A 26,163-nucleotide genomic window follows, 5' to 3' on the forward strand; every position below is an offset into this window, starting at 1 on the left:
CTGTGGTTAATTCCACTCTGGTTTTAGATCTAGCTTCTTAAACCAAAGCATTATGCAGTGCCAGCAGAACCTACCTGCCACTGGAGCTGTACCCAGGGAATAGACAATTAGAATGATCTGCAAAAAAGTGATTCTGTCACTTTTCATAGTGTTACTTCATTTTCTCATTTTAAATAACATACTTAATCTTTTCCCCAGATTTATGATCTTCCTGTACGATATTAGATTGTAGGCGTCACAAGAGATAAAAACTGGGAAACATTGCAGTGAATATCTGTCTGTTTACCTATTCATTTACAATGAATCAGGGAGCCATATATTTAGCAGCTTGAAAAGAAGACCAGGATTTAGAGGAAAAGCTTCACTTCTTTCTGACTGATGACAGTTTAGACATTGGGATAGCTGTTTCTAATTTTGGATAAGATTTGCACTTTTTATCTGTGATGATGAACAGTGTAATAGAATGCACCTTCAGAGAGTTTGTCAGTGACACCAAACTGTGTAGTGCTGTCAACACAGTAGAGGGAAGGGATGCCATCCAGAGGGACCTGGACAGGCTTCAGAAGTGGGCCCTTACAAACCTCAGGAATTTCAAGCCAAAGTGCAAGGTCCTGAACATGGATCATGACAATCCCAAGCACAGCAACAGGCTGGGCAGAGAATGGATTTAGAGCAGCCCTGAGGAGAACAACTTGGGGGACCTGGTGATGAGCAGCTCAGTATGAGCCATCAAAGTACGCTTGCAGCCCAGAAAGCCAGCCTTGTCTTCGGCTGCATCCAAAGATGTGTGATAAGCAGATCAAAGGAGGTGATTCCCTCCATTCCATTCTTATGAGACCCCACCTGGAATACTTCATTCAGCTTTGGGGCTCCCAGCATGAGAAGAACATGGACAAAGAGGAGGCTCTGGAGAGATCTTAGAACAACTGCCAGTACATAAAGAGGTCCTACAAGAAAGCTAGAGAAGGACTTTTTACAAGGGCATGTACTGATAGGACAAGTGCTAACAGCCTTAAACTCAAAGAGGATAGATTTAGATTAGATATTGGAAGAAATTCTTTACTGTGAGGGTGGTGAGGCACTGGCACAGGTTGCCCAGAGAAGTTGTGGCTTCCCCATCTCTGGCAGTGCTCAGGCCCATGTTGGACAGGTCTTTGAGCAACCTGATCTAGTGTGAGATGTCCCTGCCCATGGCAGGAAGGTTGGAACTGGATGATTCTTATGATCTAAATCAAACCAATCTATGATTTGATGATTTTATGCTGTGCTGTTTGATCATTTCATTAATTACAAATACTAAAATTGCAAATACTAAATATTAATTACAAACCCAATTGTTATAAGATTATTTCAACAACTATCTAAAAAGCCGAATGACCTAGAAAAAGAAAACCAGATATCAACACAAAAATATCTTAGAAACAAAAAATCAAAAATAATTGCTAGCTGTGAAGATGCACCAGAACAAGTAAAAGCAAAATTAATAAAAGCAGTACAAGTTTACTTGCAAGACTATTACCAGAAACTCATGAAATAGTAAACTTTTCCCTGCAAGAATTTTGTGAATGAATGCTTAAGTGCTATGTGAATGCCACCCTGACATTCTTAAGTATCCATTTGGAAATTATACTGTGAGAGTGACAGAGTAAAAGGTAAAGCTGACTGTAACATGTAAACCTGATAAATTTCTTTAAAAAGAAATCTCTCCTGTAAATATGGTGAGAATGTAGATATTCTTTTGTCTTCAGGAAGAAAGAAAATTATCTACATTTTCTGTGTGTTTCTAAAAATCCCACTATTTGGTAATCTTTCGAGATGCAAATGAGGGAATTTTTTTATTATTTGTGTAAACTGCAATATTGAACGCACGAAACAGTTTTGTGAGCTATGAAATACTGGAACTGTAACTACAATCTTGTTTGCAGTAAAGAAAAATGGGAATAACACCATTGACTTTAATTCAGCTTTACCAGATTGATACTAGCATAACTACCTTTCTCTGGCATCTCTCTTTCTACTATGAGCTTTGTCTGTATATCTGTCTCCACTGGTGTACCTGCAGTCCTTTCCGCCTTTTGGCCCTTTGTCTGGGTGGATAAAGAACTGGGTTCGGTGGATAAAGAACTGGGTTCGGTGATTAAAGAACTGGCTTCGGTGGATAAAGAGCTGTCTGGATGGCTGCACACAAAGAGTTGTGGTCAATGGCTCAATGTCCAGCTGGAGACCGGTAACGAGTGGTGTCCCTCAGGGATCGGTGTTGGGACCTGTCTTGTTTAACATCTTCATCTCTGACATGGACAGTGGGATTGAGTGTGCCCTCAGCAAGTTTGCCGATGACACCAAGCTGTGTGGTCCGATTGATATGCTGGAGGGAAGGGATGCCATCCAGAGGGACCTTGACACGCTTGTGAGGTGGGCTGATGCCAACCTTATGAAGGTCAACCATGCCAAGTGCAAGGTCCTATACCTGGGTCGGAGCAATCCCAGGCACAGCTACAGATTGGGCAAAGAAGAGATTCAGAGCGGCCCTGCAGAGAAGGACTTGGGGGGGCTTGTCGATGAGAAAATGAACATGAGCCGGCTTCAGTGTGTGCTCGCAGCCCAGAAAGCCAACCGTATCCTGGACTGCATCAAAAGGAGCGTGACCAGCAGGTCCAAGGAGGTGATCCTGCCCCTCTACTCTGCTCTCGTGAGACCTCACCTGGAGTATTGTGTGCAGTTCTGGTGCCCTCAACATAAAAAGGACATGGAACTGTTGGAACAAGTCCAGAGGAGGGCCACGAGGATGATCAGGGGACTGGAGCACCTCCCGTATGAAGACAGGCTAAGGAAGTTGGGGCTGTTCAGCCTGGAGAAGAGAAGGCTGCGTGGAGACCTCATAGCAGCCTTCCAGTACCTGAAGGGCGTCTGTAGGGATGCTGGGGACGGACTCTTCGTCAGGCACTGTAGTGACAGGTCAAGGGGTAACACGTTAAAACTTAAACAGGGGAAGTTTAGATTGGATATAAGGAGGAAATTCTTTCCTGTTAGGGTGGTGAGAGACTGGAATGGGTTGCCCAGGGAGGTTGTGAGTGCTCCATCCCTGGTGGTGTTCAAGGCCAGGTTGGATGAAGCCTTGTGTGGGATGGTTTAGTGTGAGGTGTCCCTGCCCATGGCAGGGGGGTTGGAACTAGATGATCTTGAGGTCCTTTCCAACCCTAACTATTCTATGATTCTATGATTCTATGATTCTCTGATTCTCTGCTCTGAAGCCAGCCAATCTCTGACTTTGGGCGATATGTATGCTCATTTTTCACCTTGGCAAAGAGATAAAATATGGCTGAGGCACATGGAATCAGAATGTGAGTATTCGTGAGTCACACAGTATAGATGTTGCCATGGTGACTGAAGACTCCAATTGGCAAAATAACAAATAACTTTTTGCAAAGTTCATAATAAAAAAAAAAAAAAATAGGCAAAACATCACATTTAAAAGCTTTTCCAAGTTTTCCTTTTATAAGAGGGCAGAATATCATATACTGTACCCTTCGTTTATTGTATTAAGGAAACTGAGATCAATATTCCTTTATTTTTTCCCTAAAAATGGAAGTACAGCCATGAGTCCTTGACTGTTATCTACCCTTACCCAAACTTCAACAAAACTGTCTGAAGCTCAATGTTTTAAGTATTTGAATTGGCCTATTCTTTTCATTTCACCATGTTCCTCTTGAACTACTTTCATTCTCTGCTGCACATCTCCATCTTCAGGTTCTTGCCAAATGCTCCTACATATGAATTATAGTTCTAATTCTATACAAATCTCTGTCAGTGTTAAAGTATCAAGGATAGGTTGGATTTATCTGAATTAATTTTCACTTCTAAAGTTTATGTGAAAATTAATCAGTTTTATTAAAAGTAAATTCTTTTTTCAATCACAGCCGTAATTGCTTCATTGCTACTGTTCCTGACATTATCATTACTAAAACCAGTACATGCATAACTAAGGAATACAGAAAAAGAAATTGGTTTTAACATTACTGGAATAGGAAAAACATTACATGACATATAAAATGTAAGGCTTCTAAGGAAACCTAAGTGTAAAACCTGATGAAAATGAAATTTAAGAGAAAAAAAGAACTACATTGCCTGTGAATATTTGTTAAATTGTATAGTAAAAGCAAATCAAATAAAGGTACAGACTGTGTCTATATCAGTAAATAGAACAGCATGAAAGAACCAGGATGAGTTCTGGTGCCTGTATCTGGTTTATCTGTACCCATGCTCCCTGGCATGGTTTTGGTCCAAGACAGTGCGCACTGTCTGGGACAAGTTATTAGCCTAAGACTGTTAATAGATAAGCAGCTTGGATTTAGTGTGTGATGTAGGATGCACATATGCCAGGAAACAGTCCCTGTCCTGCTTTTTCACTAGGAGAAATAAAACTTGGGTTCATCTTTTGTTCTCTTTTTAAATTCTGTAGCTACTGTAGCAAATGTTCTTATAGGTGGGAAAGTTCATTGAGACAAGAAACTCAAAGAAATATTCTACCACACATGCAGAAAGAGGATGCCACACAGACATGATCAGTTGACTCTGAAAATTGTTCCCATTTAAGAGACAAAAATCACAATACATAACCCAATACACTGATTAATATGCTGAGATTTAGGCTATTTATATTCTTCAATTAGCTACACTTGTAGTCAGCTTTTGGTAGATGAGAAGCTCAATTTGAACTGGCAATGTGTACTCACAGCTCAGAAACCAACCATATCCTGGGCTGCATTAGAAGAAGCTTGACCAGCAGTTTGAGAGCTGGCTCGCCTCCTCTGCTCTCATGGGACCCCACTTGGAGTACTGTGCTCAGCTCTGGAGCCCCAGCTAGTGCTCCAAGAACTCAGCAACTAGACACTGCAAAAGAATCACCCCGCTACTTCACTGAAAACTGTCATAGAAATAATAATCATGCTTTAACTGTTAAATGAGAGATTAATCACTTTGTATCACAGCCTTTCTTACAAATGAAAAAAAAAGAAAAACATCTTCCCTTTTAGTTTGTATGGTATAAAAAATATAATTTGTATGTATCAATGGTGTGATAAGAGTGATATCTGCCTCCTCTTTCTGATCTGAAGTGGTTGAGTAAACATGACAATTTGGAAGTGAGAAAGGTTCTGTGCACTCCCTTATTATCTGCAGGTATCAGATCTGTGGCACAGCTGCCTAAGCTGCACTGCTTGCTTTCATTTCTGTCCTGGCAATTTCATTGCAGAATGATTTAGGTGATTCCTGCCCAGGTGGTCTGTTGTTAAGATATTCTTCCCACCAGTGAAGAACTGAATATTTGATTCTGGGTTAAAAAGACTACTGGGCATCAGGCCACTGAGGATTAAGTGTTACAACACAGAATAATTTCAAAGACTTCCAAGGATCTGGTACTAAATAGCATCCAAGATATCACCACTGGAAATAACAGGGAATGCTGAAACAAAATCTTAGGATTAAGTCCAAAAAGCATCAAGTGTCCTCTTGGTTTAATACAGAGGACAAGTAATTTCATTATGTTTCCATTTATTTTTATTTATGTTTTAGAAATGTATTTAAACCTAATTAAATGTGACAGATTGTGGAACAGGAAACTATTTGCACACAGGTTGGTATAGTGGAAATAAACCACAGCTAAACTGATTTTTAAAGAGCAACTAAAAGAATCATTTGATGGGAATGGTAGAGGCGGGATGAAGAAAACACCTCATCTGCTTTTAATAAAGCTGTATTTTGTATAATTAATTCCTTATTATTTGTTAATTAGAAACATAATATGGTATTTTCTGACTTGTATAACAAAACACTATCAGTGATAGAAAAACTTCTCCAGCCTATTTTTGCCTTTAATGATACATATCTATTAAAATATGGTTTTCTATTTCTCATGGCAATTGAATTGATTACCTCAGGCTTAGGTTAAACTTGATATTATGTTCGGTTTAGTTTTCATATGTCATATAAAAATAATTCTTCAATGATGCCATTAATTTCTTAAAAGTTCAATAAATAAGTTGATACCTTGCTCTTCATTGAATAAGGTTAGCTGCACAGAAGAAAAAGACAGTAACAATGTCCCTCCTTTTCCCCTCTCATATGTTGATATGTTTCCATCAGTCCCCTAACAGTCAGATCATACTGGTTTGTGTAACAGCCTAGGTAATAGCGCACCATCTGCACTGAATTCCTGTATCTTGGTAAGCAGTTTTCTTTCGTTGTTTCTTTCCTAACATCACTTCTCAGAAAGTACTTTGTACTTAAGTACATGATGCTTATTGCATGATATTATTGCCTTCAAGCAATCCAACCTGAGTCAAACATTTGGTGCCTGACTAATCACAGGAGGATTAAAAATTAAATTCTAACTGTAATTTTAGTCTGACAGTTATCGGGGAGCTTCTCAAGTTCCTCAGAGAGTTCTTTTCATTCACCTCTCAAAGATGTCCTTCCCAACACTATTTTGTTTTTCTTCTCTGGGAAGCAGGGAACTGAAAGGTGCAAGCAGCATGTAGGAGGGAGTTCAAGCACTAAGAGGGCTCATTGCACTTTACTAAACCAGTGTGGAACCCAAGGACATTCAGACTTGCAAATTTAAAAAGTCAGGGCAAGTCTGGACATCAGCCTTGTGTTGTGGACATAGATGTATCCAACAACAACGTGTTAAGAAAATACAAGCTTCTAGTGACTGAGGCAGTCTGTGAGACATCTTTTGGAAAGAGGTATGATTTCTGTGTAGTAATTTCCAGTACCAACCACAGCTGATACTTTCCAAAATTATGTTGAAATGTCCCCTGTCCTGCCAGCCTTTTCTTTATAGATTCCACTCAGGAGCTAAAGTATACGTTTGAAATTGTACTACAATAAATATTTCACTAGTACCTTATTTAGACACTTAAGAAGATGCCAAAGTGGCCAGCTTGTTCTCAGGGATACCATATCTTCTTCTCTTCCTACTGATTTACAAATCAGTTCAGATCACTTTCCTTCTGTGAGTAATAAACTTCTGAAACATCCTCAGAGGCTACATTTCCTTAACAGTGTTGGTAATATCAGCAAAACATTGCTCAAAAGTAAGTCTGCACTGAGAAAACAATATCTATGAATGTCACAAGAGATCGTTTTACATTTTCAAGATGCTGACAGAAATTTCAGGAAGAGACTGAGGATGCTGCAGTTCACTAAAACTGCAAGTCAACAGAAGAAAAATATCAGCACAAGTCTTTAAGAAACATACTACTCTGGCCTGCGACAAATGTAAAGCAATGCTGCCTCAAGTCTATGTTGATTACAAAAAGATACAAAGACAATGTGGTGATAATAATGACAAAACAATAAAAAGTAATCCTGTGGTAATTAGGAAAACAACCATATTATTTGATGTTCGGCTACTGCTTAGATGCCAGTGTCCCTGCCCATCACACAGAGTATTTAGTCTTCAACAGTGGCCAAATATTTGATAAGGTTGTTGCTGCTAAAATTCCATGAATGCCTAAATTTCGATACTGAATGGTTTAAAAGCCCACAGTATAGGAAGATGATTGCCTCCATCCTCCAGAAGGCTGAGTTCAGTTGTGGCATCTTGAAGTCAGTGGCAGTGGCATTAATTACAAACTTTCCCATGGCGGGGTAGAAGCACCTCTTGTCAGAGGTCCTTCCCAGGGCATTTTAACCCTGGGCTTTCAATGCTCTGCCCATCCCAGCTCAGGAGGACCAGGACCCAAATGTGCTCTAACCCTTGTGCAGTCAGGTATTCTGGATGGGCACATTCTCCAACTTTCTTTTGAAGCAAGGTTTTTGTTTTACTATGATTATTTAAATCATCCGGCTAGAAGGAAAAGAACTAAAAAAACCCCAAACATATTTTGTTAGAGGGATTACTTTGTTTAAAGGCATCAGGACTCCATTCCTGATGACTAATCTAAACCCCATAAATTTTCCTAGCATTAATCCTCCTACCTGCATGCCCAAACCATAAGGACAAGGACCTAAAGCCTTTTATTTGCTCTCCTAGCACCATAATTCAAGTGTCTTTTGCAACACCATTGCCCTTCAGTAGGAAGGAAACTGAGTGTCTCCTGGAGACTCCCCTACTACCCTTTTCTGGTGTTTGCAGGATTAGGTCACTGAAGCTGCAGATAGTCAAGGATGAATATACTTCCTGCCTAGTGAACACCTGAATTAGTTAGTTATTTGACAAAAAGAGATTTCCTCAGGCATTAGTCCTTAGAAATGAATTAAACAGTCTGGACCCCAAATGGATGGACAGGTTTAATTTTTGGTCTGTAACAGGAACTCTAAGGAAGGAAGGGAGCTCATGCTCCTGTACCAGCTTCACACTCTTTCACCTCTCCTCAATAACAATCTGTGAAACTCAGCCTGCGAAACAGGTTAAACTCTCTGCTGGGATAAAAATGTAGGTATGTTAGGTTTTGCCATCCCTGGAGACTCTGTGTATGTGTGTATGTGTACTGTGCATCACAGAGTTTCATACAGAGCCTTTCTGAAAATCTAAATGTTGTAAAATCTGGTCAAAAGTATGAAAAATACTTGAAGTTAATCATTTGTTTCTCATAAGGATCATCTTGGCAGGTCATAGTGAAATAAGCCAATATGCAAATAAATAAATAAAAACTATGGCACAACAAATTGTTTTTTATTTAAAACCTGCATTAAATTTGTGGTCATTTTCAGATGTCTGTGTGGAATCAATTCTACAGTGATTTTAAATAAACAGACAGCAATTGCAGTTAGTGTTAATTTTAGAGTTCTTTTATGTAATATTTGCATAACTATGGGAAAAATTTGAACAGCAAGCAAGTATGCTTTTTAGGATGATTAGCAAATAAAGGAAAAACGCATTTGTTCATGATTTTCTGTTCTCACAGAAAATAAGTATATCTGCTCAGAATTAAGCAAGAAAGAAAAAAGATTAATCACAAATGGAAGCAATATATAAATCATTTCACCTGCTGTTCTCTTTCTGGTTCACTACAATTCACGTCAGCTTTCATGTTGTTCAGCTTGTTCTGAATACCACTTAGTCCATTATGAAATCTTATCCTCCTAAGAGACTGAACTTCCACAAAGCAGATGGAAAAAACAGATGAAAAGAAGGAAGAAAACGTATGTAGGCTCCAATCTGTAATGTATAATCAAAACCACCAAGAGGCAACTGTTGCCTTGGAAAACTATTACAATGTTTGCTCAAAAGTTTATCGCTTCTGTCATACTTCTTTTCTTTTTACTTTCTGTTTTCTAAAAGAATTTAAACATTAAATGTACATGTCTCTGCCATTTCAGCTTCAGTATTTTCTTCTGCACTCTGTTGGAATTTTTCACTTTCTTATTCGTTAAACATTTAGGTGAAAATTAAGCAAGTGCAAAAACTTTCTATGGTGTAATCTCTCCCATGGGATAGAAATATTTTATATGCTAATGTCAACCATCAGAGCACAGTTGAAATTTCCTCATGGTACTTTTGTTTATGGACTTTGATGGGGCCTAATGAGTGTACAGCAAAAAAAGCCACTGTGTGGCAAGGCATTCTGAAAGGATCTTAGTGTTTCTTCATGGGTAACATGATTAAACTGTAGAAGCTTTTCAAATACTCTCTGCCATATTACTGGCTTCTTGAAATAGAGTTGGGCACTGTGGAAAACTAAAAATCCTTCCTGATTCTAGATCTTTGAGAATTGTGGTTTTTCAGTGTATTATGTACAATTAGCCATATATATGGGTATTGTAAATATTTATGACTTTGAAGATTCTGGGTCCTTGGTTAGCAGAGTACTGGTATTTCTTCCTTGCTAAGTTGGTGGATGAGTTTTGATTAAAGAGAAAGATCTTCTGTCTTCAGCATACTAATGTTTATGTGCTTGTAGCAATACACCAAGTTTTATGAAGTCCACAGATACCTAATCTATTAATGTTACTCAGATGCTGGAACTTCAACTCTGGCAATTCAGAGTTCTTCTCTTACAGCTGCCATAAAACAGAACAGAAGTCATTCTTTCAGGGGGAAAATCTAGGGGTTTTCACAAACTTTTATAGCTGAGTTGTAGTGGGGGGTGGGGGGGAGGGTTGCTGGGGAAACATTAGAAGACTCTGGCCTTCAAAGTTCAACCCCAGAAACTTCAGTCATGCAGACCAGCTTCTGGGCAAACCTCAAACAGTTTGTCCTTGTGGTTAATGCTTATAACATAGCATGTAAAATGATCTACATATTTTGCCTCTCTGTACTGACTAATTTGAATTTTATAGCCATTGAGCTGATACCATTGAAAAGGACAAACTGCATGTTTTCTGCTTTGGGGACGTCACCTTTCACACATACTTGATCAACTTTTACCTCAATATCCTATCCTTGGCAACAAGAAAGACCATGAAGAATTCTATGTGGATGATGAAGAATTAATACTGGGCTCAAGAGCTGTCATTTGGAATGTAATGAGAAATTTATTTTCAGAATTTCAAGAACAGAAAAACAACTACCTTCAAAAATAGAAATTAAATCAAAGTGCTTGACAATGCTTGCTCACGTTTTTCTTTCCTTTCCTACCTAGAGATTATAGTTCTATTTTAACTTCATCAAGTAATAAGAGAACATTGAGGGTTTGTTGTCTGGGTCTTTTTCATTTTCTTTCCTATTTAAAACAAGCATACTTTATTTACTGTAACAAGTAAACATCAACAACTGATTTACATATAAATGTAGACTTACTCTATTTTCACCCTATCTAAAACACCTTTTGGCTCTTTTCAGCAGTCTCAGGGCCAACATTCGAAGCACAAAAGAAAATGTTGGCTAAGAACAGCCAGAGGGTAAGTTTCTACATGTAAAAAAAAATAAAATAAAATAAAAAATCTTTCATTTAATGAAGCTATGTTTAGATGGGTTTTTTTTTCCTCAAAAAATGCTGCTGTTACTGTCCTGAGTTAACAGAACTCCATGAGGACAAGTATATTCTCTGATTGTGATGGCAGTTATGAGAAACTCACATGAGGTTTATATTTTGAGGTTTATATTATACCCAGAGACCACTGATGTTCCCTTGAAATAAGTTTTAAAGGTCTTGAAAAGTAGTGGGTTGATAGCTTAAGAAAACCTTCCAGCTTTTCATAGTCCAGCTTTGTGCAAGACTTGACCTTTTGAATATGATTCAAGAATACATGCCAGGATACACATGTGAGGTAGCTGTATGTGTCATATCTGTAATATGGACAGATGTTTAGGCACTGAGTTTTAGCTGATTCTGTCTATGATCAGAAGGAGAATCTTAGACATCAAGACAACTCCAAGCTTGGGATCCAAAAGCAGATCCTGGGATCTTCCAGAGTTCAGCTCTGGAGCTTAGGAATCTAAACCTAGTCTGTTTTCCTTTCTCTAATCATGGTTTTATTTTGGTTTGTATTTTCTACTTGTCCTGTGCTGATATGACATGGTAAATTGCCCTCATTACCCAACATTTCAACTTGAGTTCAGATTCAAGCCAGTAAAATTAAATATCTCCTACTGAGTTCCCACACAATCATGGCCCTTCTGAAAATGAATACATTTATGTTGATAGATTTGGTTCCTTTTTGTTTATTTATTTTCCCTAAATGCAACTTTTATGGGTGGAATGACAGGAGCATTTCTTTCTGCAAAGGCCTTTTAAATCCATTGTTTAGTATGACTGCCTGACTACAGTGAGAGAACAATGACCTTTTCCTTCCTTTCAGCACTGTGAGCAGCAAGCTCCTTTCAAATACTCTAGCATCCAAATACTGTGCTGCTTCATTTCAAGTTAAGCATCTGCTTAAATATATTACCGTACTGAGATTCATAGGAGCTATTTTAGCATAGCTGTTCTGGAGCCAAGTTATTTGTGAGCCAATAATATCCATGGAACAGTACAAGGCCTAAAATAAAGTCCATATAGCAAAGTGCTTATAAAGTAGACACAACCAAAGCTAAGAAAAGATATACACTCCAAAAAAAAAAAAAAAAGCTATTATTACCACCGTCATTCATGAATGAGAAGTTCTCTAGAATTGCTGGGTAGGACTTGAATGTAGACCAAATCTCAACAAAGTTAGCTGAAATTCTCATGTTGCTGCCACCTATCTGAAATGTTTACCAACATTGTCTATGGTAAGGAAATCTGAATTTTTAGGAAGCTTTGTCAACAGGTATTTGTGTGAAGTCATCTCTCATTTCAGATACAGTGAGTGATAGCAACCTCATCTAATGTTAGACATCTACAGTATAGCTGCTCAGACATCTGTGTTAGTATAGTCATCTATGTTTGATGTACTGTCATTGGGAAGACACAGGCTCTTCTGAGGAATGAATCATCATATCTGGAAGTAAACAGCTAAAGTAGGGCAGATGAGTCACAGACTGGAATGCCTGCTTTCTCCTAAGTGTAAAAAGTGTTCAATGAATAGCTCAGATGTAGACACCTGCACTGCACACATCTAGCCTTAGGTGAGATGAAACCAGCTACTGTTATTATGAGTCTTCAAACAGTATTGGGAGTGGATTTTACAGTCTGTGAGATTTTTATGAAGTTCTGTTTTGATCCAAAACACAATTCAGTTCTGAAATTTGCTGCTTAATTTTCTTTAGAAGACAGGTTCTGCCAGCTCCAGTGTTCAGCATGATACAAACCAGGGGCATCCTCACACTGAGGAGCTTCTATCCACCTAAAATGAAAAAGCAACAGCCAGGTAAATAAAACATGTTTTGTAATAATTTCTGTTATCAACTATTATTTGTACTGTAAAAATCTTTAAATACCTTGGCTTTATTTAGACTAGTGGTGCCCAAACATGACAGAGAAATAGTTCCTACCCTGAAAAAAATACAAGCAGTTTACATCAACACACGTATCTGGAGTAATGAGGGAGCCCACAGAAATCGTGGGATCAAGCAGCCAGACAAGCAGGGATTACAGAATTTTGCAGAAGACAGTGTACATCTGATGTTGGTTTTTCCACACATAAAAATATGAATTGTGCATTTCTGTTTTGTTTCAGCGGGACCCTATAGCCACATCCACACTTACCTCATTGCTTCTACAGAATTGGCACAACCCCTGTGATTCTGGGGTACCAACTGTACCTTCTATACTTACAGTTTAGCAAAAGTTTCCATTTAATAAGCCTTTTTTTGTGTATTTGAAAACTCAGGAGAGGCATCTCACTTATCATGCTTAATTACTAAAATAAGCAATATAGTCATCATAGCCTGTTAATACAGCCAGCCTGCTGGGTTCCAGCTGTTTGCTTGCTGAGACAAAGAAGGACTGAGCACTACCAGATACTTTACTGAGATGAAGCTTTAGGAAGAGAGCTGACTTTGACAAATATCTCCTTTATATCAGTAGCCTGGAATATTTTCAAAGAACCAAGAAAAACTAAGAAATTAGCAAGTTACAAAGTACTGGATTGAGTTATGTTTGCTCAGATGCAGCCATATTTCACAATCCCAGATATTTTCTGGGAATGATTTCTGAAAAAAACTTCTCAGCTTATTTGTACACTTTATTTTTCTGCAAGGACATCTTGTCATCTCCTAACTACACTTCTATCTCAATGCCTTTTTATTATTTAGCACAAAAAAAATCTGTATGAATTCAGAGGATAATTTTATTTTACTTATTTACAGTTCATTATAATGAACATATTCATCTTTCTGCCGAGTCCATGATGAAGTCACTTTGTTTCTGCTAGGTATGTCAGCTTTGTATAAAAAACAAGAGCGGGCATAGGCTATTGTTGTTGATCATTATTTCACATTTTTTCGGTCAGAAACAGCATCATTAGAGAGAAAAATAAATAGGACATTCAGTAACAGTAGCCTTATTCTTTTTTTTCGACTTCTGCATAGATAGATTAGAGTTCTGCCAACTTTCTATAGAAAAACATATGGCTTTGTGAGTTGTATGAACTTAATAGAGAAAAATGGACATCTGTTGGTACTTTTAAAAAATCTGTAAATCACTAATAAAATCAAAAGCTGTAAGAAAATATAAAGATTTCAAAGTTTACCATGTTGAAGGAATATAATTTTTACACATTGCTCCTATTAAATTTCTATAATATTTCGTTAGAAAGCTGTAGTTCATGCTTTCTATAACAAAGCTGAAGTTATATTACTGCACATACAACACAATAGTAACAGTAAAAGATCCAGTAAAAGATCCAGTAATATAGCCTAAGGAAACTATTAACTGTATAGTTATTTGTAGTAATTTGTGACCAGCATTGTCTCACAAAGAACTGTAAAGTAATTTAGCTGCACCTATTCCAGTCTGCTTCAGCAGTAGCTGTGGGCTGGAGCCAACAGGGGCACTGAGGTAGATTCAGTAAACACAAAAATAAATCCAGCAAATCCAATCTCCCCTTACAGATACCTCCACTCTATACATGCTGCCATGGCATTTGGGTTAGATTTTCATATTTCTATAATTTCCAAACCATTCAGAATCCCAAAATTAGTATCTTTACATACACATATTATAAAGATGAACACAAAACTGACACTTGGTTTCCAGTACTGCCATCATATAAAAAAAGGTCCTGCAAGTAGGAATCAAAATCTTTTCCTTTCCTTCAAAGTAACTCTTAGGCAATAAAAACATGTCCTCTCATCAGATATATCTTATCTTCTGTTGTTTAAGTCAAAGAACTTGGACAAAGGTGACAGCAAACTATGTAAAAGTGACAGCAAACAAAATCTATGCTCATCTCATAGATCAAACTGGTGATAGGGATACATTCAGGAGAAACATGAGTTTGCATCTGTGTCTGCCACTGCTTATTCTCATCAGCAGCCTATTATACCGAGGGACCAGGTATCATCCAGTACAAGAACCACCACAGATCCATATTTTTATGCAGACTGCTGAACTCTGTGGCCAAAGTAGATAACGAGCCTGTACACCAGATGCAGTCCTGTCAGTAGTTTTCAATAAGACAGTTTTAGAAAGCTGTAAAGTGAGTTGTGATATAATGGCCTGTTCATGAATACATAAGTTTGACCATTAGCTCCATATATTGGCCAGATATGTTGTACAGGATTCTGTATTCTGCTTCAGACATCTGGCATCTAAAATGTAGTTACTGAGAGTATGATATCTTCTTTGGATCTTGTCTTTTACAGATATGATATATGCATATAATAGGGTTTTTGTAAATGTGTAAAGATCAAGGATTTGTTCTTTCTAGTCATAGCTAGAAATCCAATTTTTTTCAAGGAGAAAGGGCAGAGATGGAAGATCATTCCCCTGTACTGAAAATAAATTTACTTTCTAATTTTCTAGAATTCTTCTGGTGCTCTGTTAAAATACTTGGCATTAAAGTACTAGATTATTGCAATTCTCTAAAAAGCGGTTAATACCTTTGTAAGAAGTTGTCATGGAAATTTAGAAATACATGATCAAAGAAAGAGAATTAAAGCTAAAGACAAAACAGATTAGAAAAATATGTTTTCAAGGATCAGTTTCTAATTGCTAGATCTTAAAAATTTAATCCTAGAACAAAAATAGTATTGTACCTTTTGTGACAGTGTGTGAAGACTGTGAAAGCACTGAAAGAGAGTGACAGGGCCAATAACAATCTAGTGTGACCTCCCTTGAATTTTATGCCTAACGCTCTGAGAACAGGAACTCGAGACACTGATATCTTGAAAACAAGATTTTGAAAGCTGTGCTTTTATGCTACTCATCTCTTCACTTTTCTGAAAAGTAAAGCAGAGAGAAAAAATGTAGAAGTGGTGAGTGCAAAGGTTGAAGTTATGATGAAAATATATGTTGGTCTATCTTGTCTCTGCTCCTTATACAGGTGAAGAAATCTCACACATCTGCTTTTACATTTGTGAATAAAATATGCTTATATTATAAAAAAAAAAAAAAAAAAAGAGAGATAGAAAAAGGATTTGATAGCTCTGGCTTTATGAGGTTCCAGACAGCAAGTCACCTACAAGGCTTTGTAAATTCTGGATATGGAAGAAATTGCTCAATGAAAATTTCAAGAACAGTGTATTTCTGAGCTGTCAGAGGATGCTCTAGGGCTTGTACATTGACTTAAAAGCTGTATTTACATTAAAAAAAAAAAAAACAACTTTTTTTCTTTCCACTTACAGAAAGAAGTTGTCATTGTAAAGTAAAAGAGTAGGTCTTTACATTATCTGAAAGTCACTAGCATACAAAAATAAAAAACCCAACAAAAAAAAGCAACCAAAACCACTCTATTTTTTTAAAAGGTATTTTTCTATCAGCTGGAAATGTCATATGTTGTTCAAGACTGACAGTCATCTTGTGAAAACCATAAGTACTAGAGAAGATGATAGAAAGCAAACATCCATTTTCTTTATTCTTTTCTCTGTCCAACATAAGACAGGAGAAAGAAAAAACACAGCTGAGGAGTTTGACAACAGACAGAGTGAATCATTTTAGAGCTCAGTCATTTTAGAACTCAGATTTGAAAAGATATTAAATTATCAGATCTTCTTCTTTGTCAGGATCATATTGTTTTCTGGCTTGCATTCCCTGCAGATATTCCTAGGCTAGTTTTAGATCTCCATTGTAGTGCCACAGGCTACAAAGTTGTCATTTAGAAAGACTGCAGACTTATATGAAAAAGAATACCTAATAACAGTAAGAAATAAATCACTAAAAATCCACAAGCCATTTAAAATAGTGCAAACCTTTATGTTTCTCTACAGAAAACAGGCCAAAAGAAGTGGAGGAACCCCTTTCTTTAAAATTCAAAATGGCTTAGGGCTGAGATCAGCTTAACTTTCTCTGCACTTAGGCACTTTAAAAAGCTTATCCAAAGCTTTTCAAATGCCTGAAGAATTTGAACACTGTCCATTCTGAGAAATATCTGCATCTCACATGCATCAATACCTATGTAACGTTTCATCAGGGCTTTTCAAAGCTTACATCTTGGAAATATGCTGACTGCAGTTGCCATTGATACTTGAATCCTCCCACAGCTCTTCCCTCTCAACTATGCCTGAAACAAGACTGAAAATGATTCTAGAAGCTGCTTATTCCATTATATCCTCTTGTTCAATCTTCTTTTGAAAATGTGGATACTGGCCATCAAAAGATATTAGAAAAGTGGTTTGAGGTAGAGTGTGTGCTTCTACCCCTATAACTGCTGGAACTGCATTTCTTTTCCTAAGCAGCCTCCTGTATTCCAACACTGAATGTAAGGATGCAAATGCACAAGAAACTGAAGACCCAAAGGGACCATATTAACAGATGTCCGTCACACTGACATCACTAGGTATTGAAAGGATGAGTTAGGTGCAGCTGTGCTATTCTCCTTTGTTAAAAGAGTAGAAGCACCTTACCTTACACAACCTCTAAGTGAAGAATGGAAAAAGCCTCCATGAGATTTCTTCCTTCTCTGTCCTTACCTATCACATCTCCACTTACAACAACCAAGACTTTGATCATAAATGATAAAAATAAAAAGATTTCGGAGACATTTTAACACTGTAAACCACAACAAAAGCTGTAGCATTCTTCTGAGAAATGCACACATTTAAAGCTTCCAGACCCTTGCCACTGGTTGGCTCTGTTCAACTGAAGTATTTCTAACAATAACATGTATGACTTCTGATTTTTTAGAATACCTATTAGTTCACCTTGAAAAGTGTAACCTGGGAATGAGAACTAAAGACTTCTGTGCTACCAAGACAGAATGCTTTGATTAAGATTATTCTTTCCACGAAAAATTATGGCCAACAGGGAGAGTGAATGCTGTAATTATTTGCCAGTTAGATTAATCTCTCTGTGAGCATAATATATTATCAGAATGAATCAGAAACTTTATGAAAAATGCATTAAGTATGCAATGTCACTTTTTATAAAAGAAAAGCCTGCTTCTTGATTAATGGTCACTGGAAAAATCTCCTTAATTTTACAAAACCTGTAATTTTAAATTACCAGAGTCTTTCTAAATCTATATTTTTTATTTTATTTTTCTAAATAAAATTAACCTGAGACCTTAAAGTTGATTCTCAGACCTGAAAATGGTCTGTCTCCTATATAACCCCTTCCTCTTGTTTCTTTTTTTAGATGCTTCTGCCAGGTGGAGGAGATGAAAGGTTTAGCAGGGGAGACTAGGTCCTTAGCTGCTGAGTGTAGCTGGAGTGCAAGCAGACCAGGCCACAAAACTCCCCCAAACCCCTTGTACCATTCAAGGCATGGCTACAGTCAGGCTGGATACTAAGACCAGTGAGCGTTACTCTGTGTGTCCTGGTCAATCAGTGAGCAATATTAATCACTGTAGAAGTTTCATCTTTATGTTTTGAAAAGAGACACACTAAATTTAAGATTATTACAATATTACCCATGATAAATAGTAGTGCATCCACTGTTGAGATATTCGGGTGGTGTAAATTAGCACAGTTCACTGGCCTTCAGTATTGCAACACAGACTATCAATCAGATCAGGATTTAAAGCTTCTGCAAGTGCTGTACATTACACCACAAGATCACCATTTCTATCAGCTGTATTAAAGGCCACCTGAAACCATATTTCTTTTATCAATAAGTATTCAGGAAAATTAACTGAGTTCTGAAATAAAAGATAATTTAATGATGAAGAATTTGTTGCAAAGAACAAAAGATAAAAGAAACACCTTTGTAACCGCATTTGCTTTCATAATCTCTAAGACTAATTGACATATTAAAGATAGCAAGCAAAGCTTGTTAGTACAAAATTACTAACTAATACTTCCTCAATGAAAAGGTGCCAGTGTTAACATTTTCCATTAAAGTAAAAGGTGATAAAAGATAACTGTGTGTAACAACTTCAATACTTTTATTTTGAGGCTGTAAGAGTATGTATTTCCTGGGGAAGAAAAAATACCTGCATAAAGTAAAACTGGCTACAGCCAGCATATGCAGAGAACAATTGACAAGTGGTAATGAAGATTCATCATGTCTGGGCAATTACATTGAAAAGACTTAGGAAGAAGATATGAATTCTCCATGCGATAACTAAAACCCCCTGAGATGTTTTCTTAAATTGCCTAAGATGAGCCTTTTCTACACTAGACAGAAGGCTTACAAGATAGAAGTGAACAGAAGAGGTCTTTACTGCTGTGTGTAGCAATCAAAGGGCTACCAGTGGATCATCCATCCTTGTGTAGCTCTCTATTGTTGTGAATTTTTTAATGACGATTGAAGTATATTTCTTTATCTGAAGAGTTAACAGGAATATTACTGTACTCCAGATTTGGCATCTCCTAGGCTAATTTCTCTTCACGGTTTGAAAAACAGAGAGGGGAAAAAAAAGAAAATCATGATTTTGGGCTCTTGTCGTTCCCCGGAATGCTGTCACCATGTGCGTGAAGCATGCCATAGAAGTATAATCCTTCCACTGAGCAGATGAAGACCTGATTTATACCACTAGGATCTACATAGCTAATCATATCATGAGAGGGTATGCTGTGCTATTTGTCAGGTTAGAGAAAGAGAGCCTCCAAACAACAGAACCCAGAGACTCACATCCTGCACCCATTTTCTGTCTTTTACTGTAGTCATATCTAAAGGGAATATCTCTTTTTGGATCAGAGCACTTGAAATTTGTAGTTTAAAATGCAATTAACCACTTAAAATAAGGATACATAAGCTATTTTCAAAAGCTATTTCACTGGTCTGTGAAGCGAGAGACTTTACGAGACACTGGTAGTCATTTAAATCCAAGGTCATCAAGAGTGTAAGTATCCTGAAGACCTCCTAAAGCTCCACAAGCTCTATTGACCTCACAGAATTTTCATTTCTATTTATGCCAGTTGTTAATTTGACTCATTTGTATGCAAACTCTCTCCATTCTGCAGAGAGTTTTTTAATGTGTCATAGTAACTACAGCTTCAGATTAGAAGAGCAAACAAAATGTTAGGTGCTGTGAAATAAGTGAGAGCTTTGGTTTCAATGGGGCAAGCATATTTCTGCTGTATATTTTTTAACACATATTTTTAAAAGAGTGATAGAGTGGCCTTTTGTAGCACACTTTCTCACGTGCTTCATGGATGTTTCCAAAATCATTAAGCTCTGCCCAAGCAAAGGTTCTTTGCTTAAGAACCCTACAACAATTACCAGAAAAGCTCCATAGGTAACATACCATTCAGTGATCTTCCTTCATAACAATATCTCTTTTGCCCAACTCACCTTCCTCACGTTTACTGCCTAAACATTACACAGCTATATTATTCCCTGTGCTCAGCAAGAAAACATAGCCAGTTCCAGGGGCTGTCATCATACCATCTAAAACCTTGAGTTCAGTTTTAGCTGAATCACACCCAGTAAGTCCCTGTTTCTCTGCATTAATTCAGTAGTTACTTACATGGCTTGTTTAGACTTAGGCTTTCATCTTTTACCACTTATTTTAGGGCAGATAAATTCTGGCCTAAGCAAATGTGCCACTTTCTGTACCAAATGCTCTTGATTATTACCTTCATTGCATTGTGCTGCTAAAGTTTCAACAGCAGTCTGGATATTATTTTTCACGACACTGATCCCACACTTCTTATCTAGGCAGTTGTCATTAGTTTAACTTGTATTCACTTTGAAACTATGTTACAAACCGCCCACATTTTGTTGAAATTGTTTTCCAAAGAATTAAGTTTTTCCATACTAAATTCCCCACCAGCAGACAAAGGGAAAATTCATAATATGTAGAGACATTTAATTGTTGCCGTCTCACATAATCCCAGGCTCAGAAGCCTGAGAAACTTTTTGTCACTTTTATTATGTTCCTCTCATTTGCTTTGCTCTAACATTCTAATACCAAACAGCATTAAGACACCCGGGAGACTCGAAAATAAGTGCAAATCTTTTTCATGCACAGTTGGAGATCAAGTCTATAGGTGCCTAAACATCTACAATCCCAGACTTATTTTGGACCTGACCTTTAATACGAATCTGAACTCAGTGCCTGGATATTTTCAGCTTAAACAGTCAAAATCAGGCTCTGAATATAAATACATTCAGACCTGAAATTATACCTTGTCATCTGTTTTGAATGGTCAGTCTAGATAGAAAGAAAATTATTCAGCAACAACAGAAAATCTTGTGTTTTTCATAAACCAGTCTCTAAGAGATTTCAGATAGCAAGTTATGCATAAGGGTACGTCTGGATTGCATATTGGTGAGCAGTATGGAGGTATTGAGCTTGCCTTGAAACGGCTATCTCAGTGTCAAAGCAGAGTGGAAGCAGCAGCAGAGAGATAAGTGTGAACTAATTTACCCTGCAGTTACTTTAAAAGGTGAATTAGCCCATACTGAGCTCTATGTTTTCAAAACTTGGATGCTTCTAGCATAGCAGCTTACTCAGGTGTCTATGCACAACACCGTGGTTGAGTATTAGCAGTGCTTGGGGTTCCTGTTGGGTGAGGCAGAAAAGCAAAATGACAATGCAAGAACAACACTCAGGCTTGAAGCAGACAAAGGCAAGAAAGCTCAAATGAAGCCGTCATTTGGACCACGTAAGGAAACTCATAATGATGCGAACACTTCCAATGGCTCAAATGAGACCTGTAGAGTGCTCTGCACAGGAATATTCAGCTCATGAATGTGCTAAAAAAAACCCAAAAAAAGCAGAATTCTATGGTGGAAGAGTACAGTAAGATAAAAAAAGATAATTGTTAAGTTTAAACAGAACGTGTCAGGCAAAAAATAGTTAAACAGATTCTAAATTGGATGAGTGCCTTCCAGCAGTGCCTCACAAATTACAATTACAAATTTGAAAAGATATTTGAACTCAGTTTAATTACTGTAACATAGAAGAGCTGGCAAGGCAGGGCTTTTTTCTTATAGATAATTAAACATGAAATGTGAGAAAGCTTCACAAAAATATAAATATTAAGCTAGCATAAATTTTGAGGTTTGATCCCATTTCTCCCTCTCAGAAACATTTTTTATGTGTCACCCCCTAAGGCAGACAATTCAGAGTGCTCAGTGCAGGAATCTCAGATTTTTTTCCCCCACAATTTGCCATTGTTCTGTTTACGCAGTAAAGATCTTTTTTTCAGTTATGAAAAGAATTACCTCACTGTCTTAGACAGATTGGAGTAAGAAATATTTGCACAGGGGAAAGCTTGTTTGCCTTTTTAGAGGGTTGGGCCAGCTCTCTGCGGGGTCATGCTGAGGTGCTGAGCAGGTACAAGGGAGAATCTGGCATATTTGCATCTCTTCATCTATCCTTCTTGAGCCTCAGCCTTCTCACTGCTTCTGGTCACCTAAGCAGCCACTGTGTGCTGAGTAGTGGCACAGACTAATGTTAATTTAGTTCTCTTTGGTGCTCCTCTTGCCAAGGTCAGGAAAGTGGAGATTTTGCACCTGCCCAAACCTGTGGAGCATGGCAAATGCTTTATCTTTGTCCAAACAGAGGTCGAATGGTCACACCACCGTCCAACACAATGGTGTGTTCACAGACACAGTGCGCAGAACCATAGAAGGCTTTCCTTTATTCTTGTTTTTCATTTCTTGACAACATCATACAAACAGCTTCTGCAGCCCACACTCAGCTTCCTTTTCAGCTTCTTACGACTGTAACTGACATTTAGTCTTTCCGCATTTGAGTGTGATTCATTTCCTACAGCCCACCTGCAGAACAAGGATTAGCACTGTACACAGTACATATCTGGCATTCCTCTGATGGATTATGAAATAGGGAACAGGATGCAACTGGTTAGACTTGGACATTTTCTTCTTATGTGAGTTTGGGAACAGAGACTTGGTAACGGGTGGTTTGTGCCCCACAGACAGACCAAGGAGTAGGTTGCTTTAGAGGCTGGCACCCTTTCTTCCCTATCTGCCAAACACAAAAGAGGGGTCTGCAGTCTTCTGGGACAGGATGTTTGAACAGGATCTTAGGTTATAAGGCCATAGCTGATGAAGAAAAGCTAACTGCAGAGTTTTCCCTGCACTCTTTCAAGGAGCATATAGCCAGTACACAAACGAAGGTGGTAGAGCACATGCTCGTAAGAGAAAAACTTTTAATTGCCCATTTTAATGGCAGGTTTCATTGCACATTTAACAACACTGAGGGAAAGATCTTGGCCAAACTTTCTATATTGTTCCTTAATTAAGCACTTCAGCAGGTGTGTAAGCATTATCCAAAATGAACTATATGAGCCAATGCAATTTGATGCTCCATATCAAGCTTGTGTCCCAGCAAGCAGTACGATTTCTTACTTGTTCACTGGTTGTTCATTGACACTGAATATCTTTGGTTGCACTGGTTTGAATGAAACTTTGGTTTCATTTTCTTAACATTATCTTCATTTGCAGAAGGGGAAACCCACTAAACTAGGTATTTATAAAGGCATTTCTAGGACATTTTTTCACACATTCTTCTGCTCTGCCAGTGACCAGAGCAATCCTGAAAATCAGAAATCCATCAAAAAGGGCCATCCTGGATAAATATTCAGCAGCCATGCTCATTGCTGTCTCCGTGACGGCTTGAGGTTCCTTCCAACCTGGTATTCTATGATTTCATGAAATGTTCATCAACGCCCAAACATCACAGAACACTGCCCATGAAAGTACTGTACTGTAGAAAGAAAGTACTGTAGTGACTGCATTTGGTTCCTGTCCATGAATAGTTCCTCTTTTTCACGTAAATATGGCTGTTCAACAGCACATTACATAATTAGCAGTCCACAGTTAAAGATGTAGTATCTCCATGCACCTCCAGATGGATGTTGGTAACAACCACTACGTAAAATCAACAGCTCTTCAAAGCACTTTAATGTGCATCTTGTGAAGCTAGTTTCGAGAAGAAGGATGTAGAGCCAGCGAAAAATTCATGTCAGGTTTATCATGTAGCCCTCTGGTTTACCTGCACCTGTAGTTTTACATAAGCTAGGTGTTAACATGTAAATAGCAAAAGTATTTTCAAATGGATCAGTACTCATTTTGGTTCTTTTAAAATTCAGACAATTTTGTAATATATTAGCATTCCAAATTATTTAGAAGTAAAATACATGTAAACAAGTCTGCTCTGAACCTGCAGAAAACTAGGCAAGTCACATAAACAATCTCCATAAAGAGTAACTTTTCTCTTCCTTAAACAATAGTCAGTGCCAGAAACAGCTCCCTGCTGCGCAACCTCGGTGTGAAACCACGAAGTGTCAATGAAAATGATATCTCAGTTTGTTGCTAGAGACTATGCTGGGATTGTTGTTATTACTTGATAATTTAAAAGTTCAGAAATGACACCTTGGAATAAGTTATTTTCATAATAAATTATTACACAACAGAGATTTCAATTCGTAAAGTGAAGGACTTCAGAGATCATTGAAACAGGAGCAAAGAGGCATTTTAGCAAACAGTTTGATGATTCCAGGAGACCACAGGACCTGACTCATAAATACTTGTTTCTTTCCTGCACAGTAAGGAGAAAATGAACTCAAGTCATGTTCATTGTATTAAATTTACCTTTTTCTTATCATATACAGTTGAAAATCTATGTAAAGTAGATTACAAAGCTGCCCATATCTTTAAAGGAAACTTTGGACTTTATCCAAAAGCCAGCCTGCTTGATTGCTGAAACAGACCTTCTTGACTCTTCTGCATTGGTCACCAGCAGCCCCAGGACTTGGGCAGGGTGAGAATAGCCTGAAGGAAGCATAACAACCACCAACCTGTTGTTTTGACTCACAGTTCAAATTTTCTTGCTTCCAACAGCCAGTGCTGAAAGCTGTCTTTCTAACTTGTCTTCATCATTTTCTTTTCTACAGAGCCTTCTGTACAGTCAGGTGAAAACGCTGTCTGAAGGAGGTCACAATTATTTGAAGAGAGACTCCATGATTTATTTTCAGATACTTTGTGTGACAAGCAGTGGGCCCAGCTTCTTAGTTTCAGCTCTTACCAGTATTTATTTTCTATAGGATCCACCACAAACAAATTCATGCATGTGTTGCATGAAGACCTTGAGATTTAGAATAAAATTAAATCTCCATTCTTGTGCATCCTATTTATATGAGCTAGTTTGAAACAGAAAATGAATGAGAAAGAATTCCACCAAGAAAGACCTCAGGCATTTACTTAAGGGGCCTATGTGGAAGTAACCTAGCTTTCTAGCAATAAAGAACTTAAGAAGCAGGTAGAGGTTTTCAATTCTTTTACATCTTTATCAGACCATTTATTTTGGTTGTCAGCTTGAGATAATGAAAGAGTTCTCTTTTCAGTGAATTAAAAAAAAAATTAGTTTCTATGTGTAACTATGTATCTGTTGTGCTTTAGTGTTCTGTGCATTGCACCATTACCTCTGAAAGTGCTACGCCATCATCAAACACAGGCAGCTGGGAAAAAGAACTAGAACTGAAATAAAACATATTTTTGCTTGCGATTACCCTGACCCACATGCAGGACCTTGTACTTGGCCAGGCTGAATGAGGTTTTGGGCAATGTGGTCTAGCAGGAGGTGTCCCTGCCCATGGCATCGGGGTTGGAACTGAATAATCTGTAAGGTCCCTTCCAACACAAACCATTCTGTGATTCTGCGAAAATATAGCCAGATACTGTTCACCGCAAAATGTTGGAAAGCAGCATATCAGAGACGTGCTCTCCTGGGGAGCACTGGGCTGCCTTTTTCTCTCAGGCTAAAATTAAAGTTATTCTTACGGAAAGTGAGATTTTCTTGTGCACAGATAAACATAACACCTAACTTCTCATGGGATTTTACCTCAAACATCTGCAGGGCAGTGTCATGTAGTATAGGGTAATCCACACAGAAGGCTTTCCAGAAAATCTGAGAATCCAGTTATGCTTTTAAAAAATGTTAATTTAGATTAAATTAATAAATTAATTTGGATATGTCCAACATAAAAAAGACAGAAAAGGTAGAACCCAAATGATAAAGAATTAGCAAGAAAAAACCCCAAGTGTGATTACTCCCAGAATTTATAATGTTCCTTCAAAGACTACTACAATCAGGTAAGGGGTCGAGCTTCAAGCTGTCTGGCTGCAATCCCACTTCTAAGCCAGTCCCAATTTGAGGGTGCCCTAATGAAGCTGCGTTTCCAGCTAGCTGAAAAACCTGCTCATAAATGCTTACTTTGTGAATTATTAATTTCCAAACTGGACAGAGAATTTAGGAAACCAAAGCCAGAGCTCCTGAAGATCC

The sequence above is a fragment of the Lathamus discolor genome, chromosome 5, assembly GCF_037157495.1.
Source record: "Lathamus discolor isolate bLatDis1 chromosome 5, bLatDis1.hap1, whole genome shotgun sequence".
Lineage (NCBI taxonomy): Eukaryota > Metazoa > Chordata > Aves > Psittaciformes > Psittacidae > Lathamus > Lathamus discolor.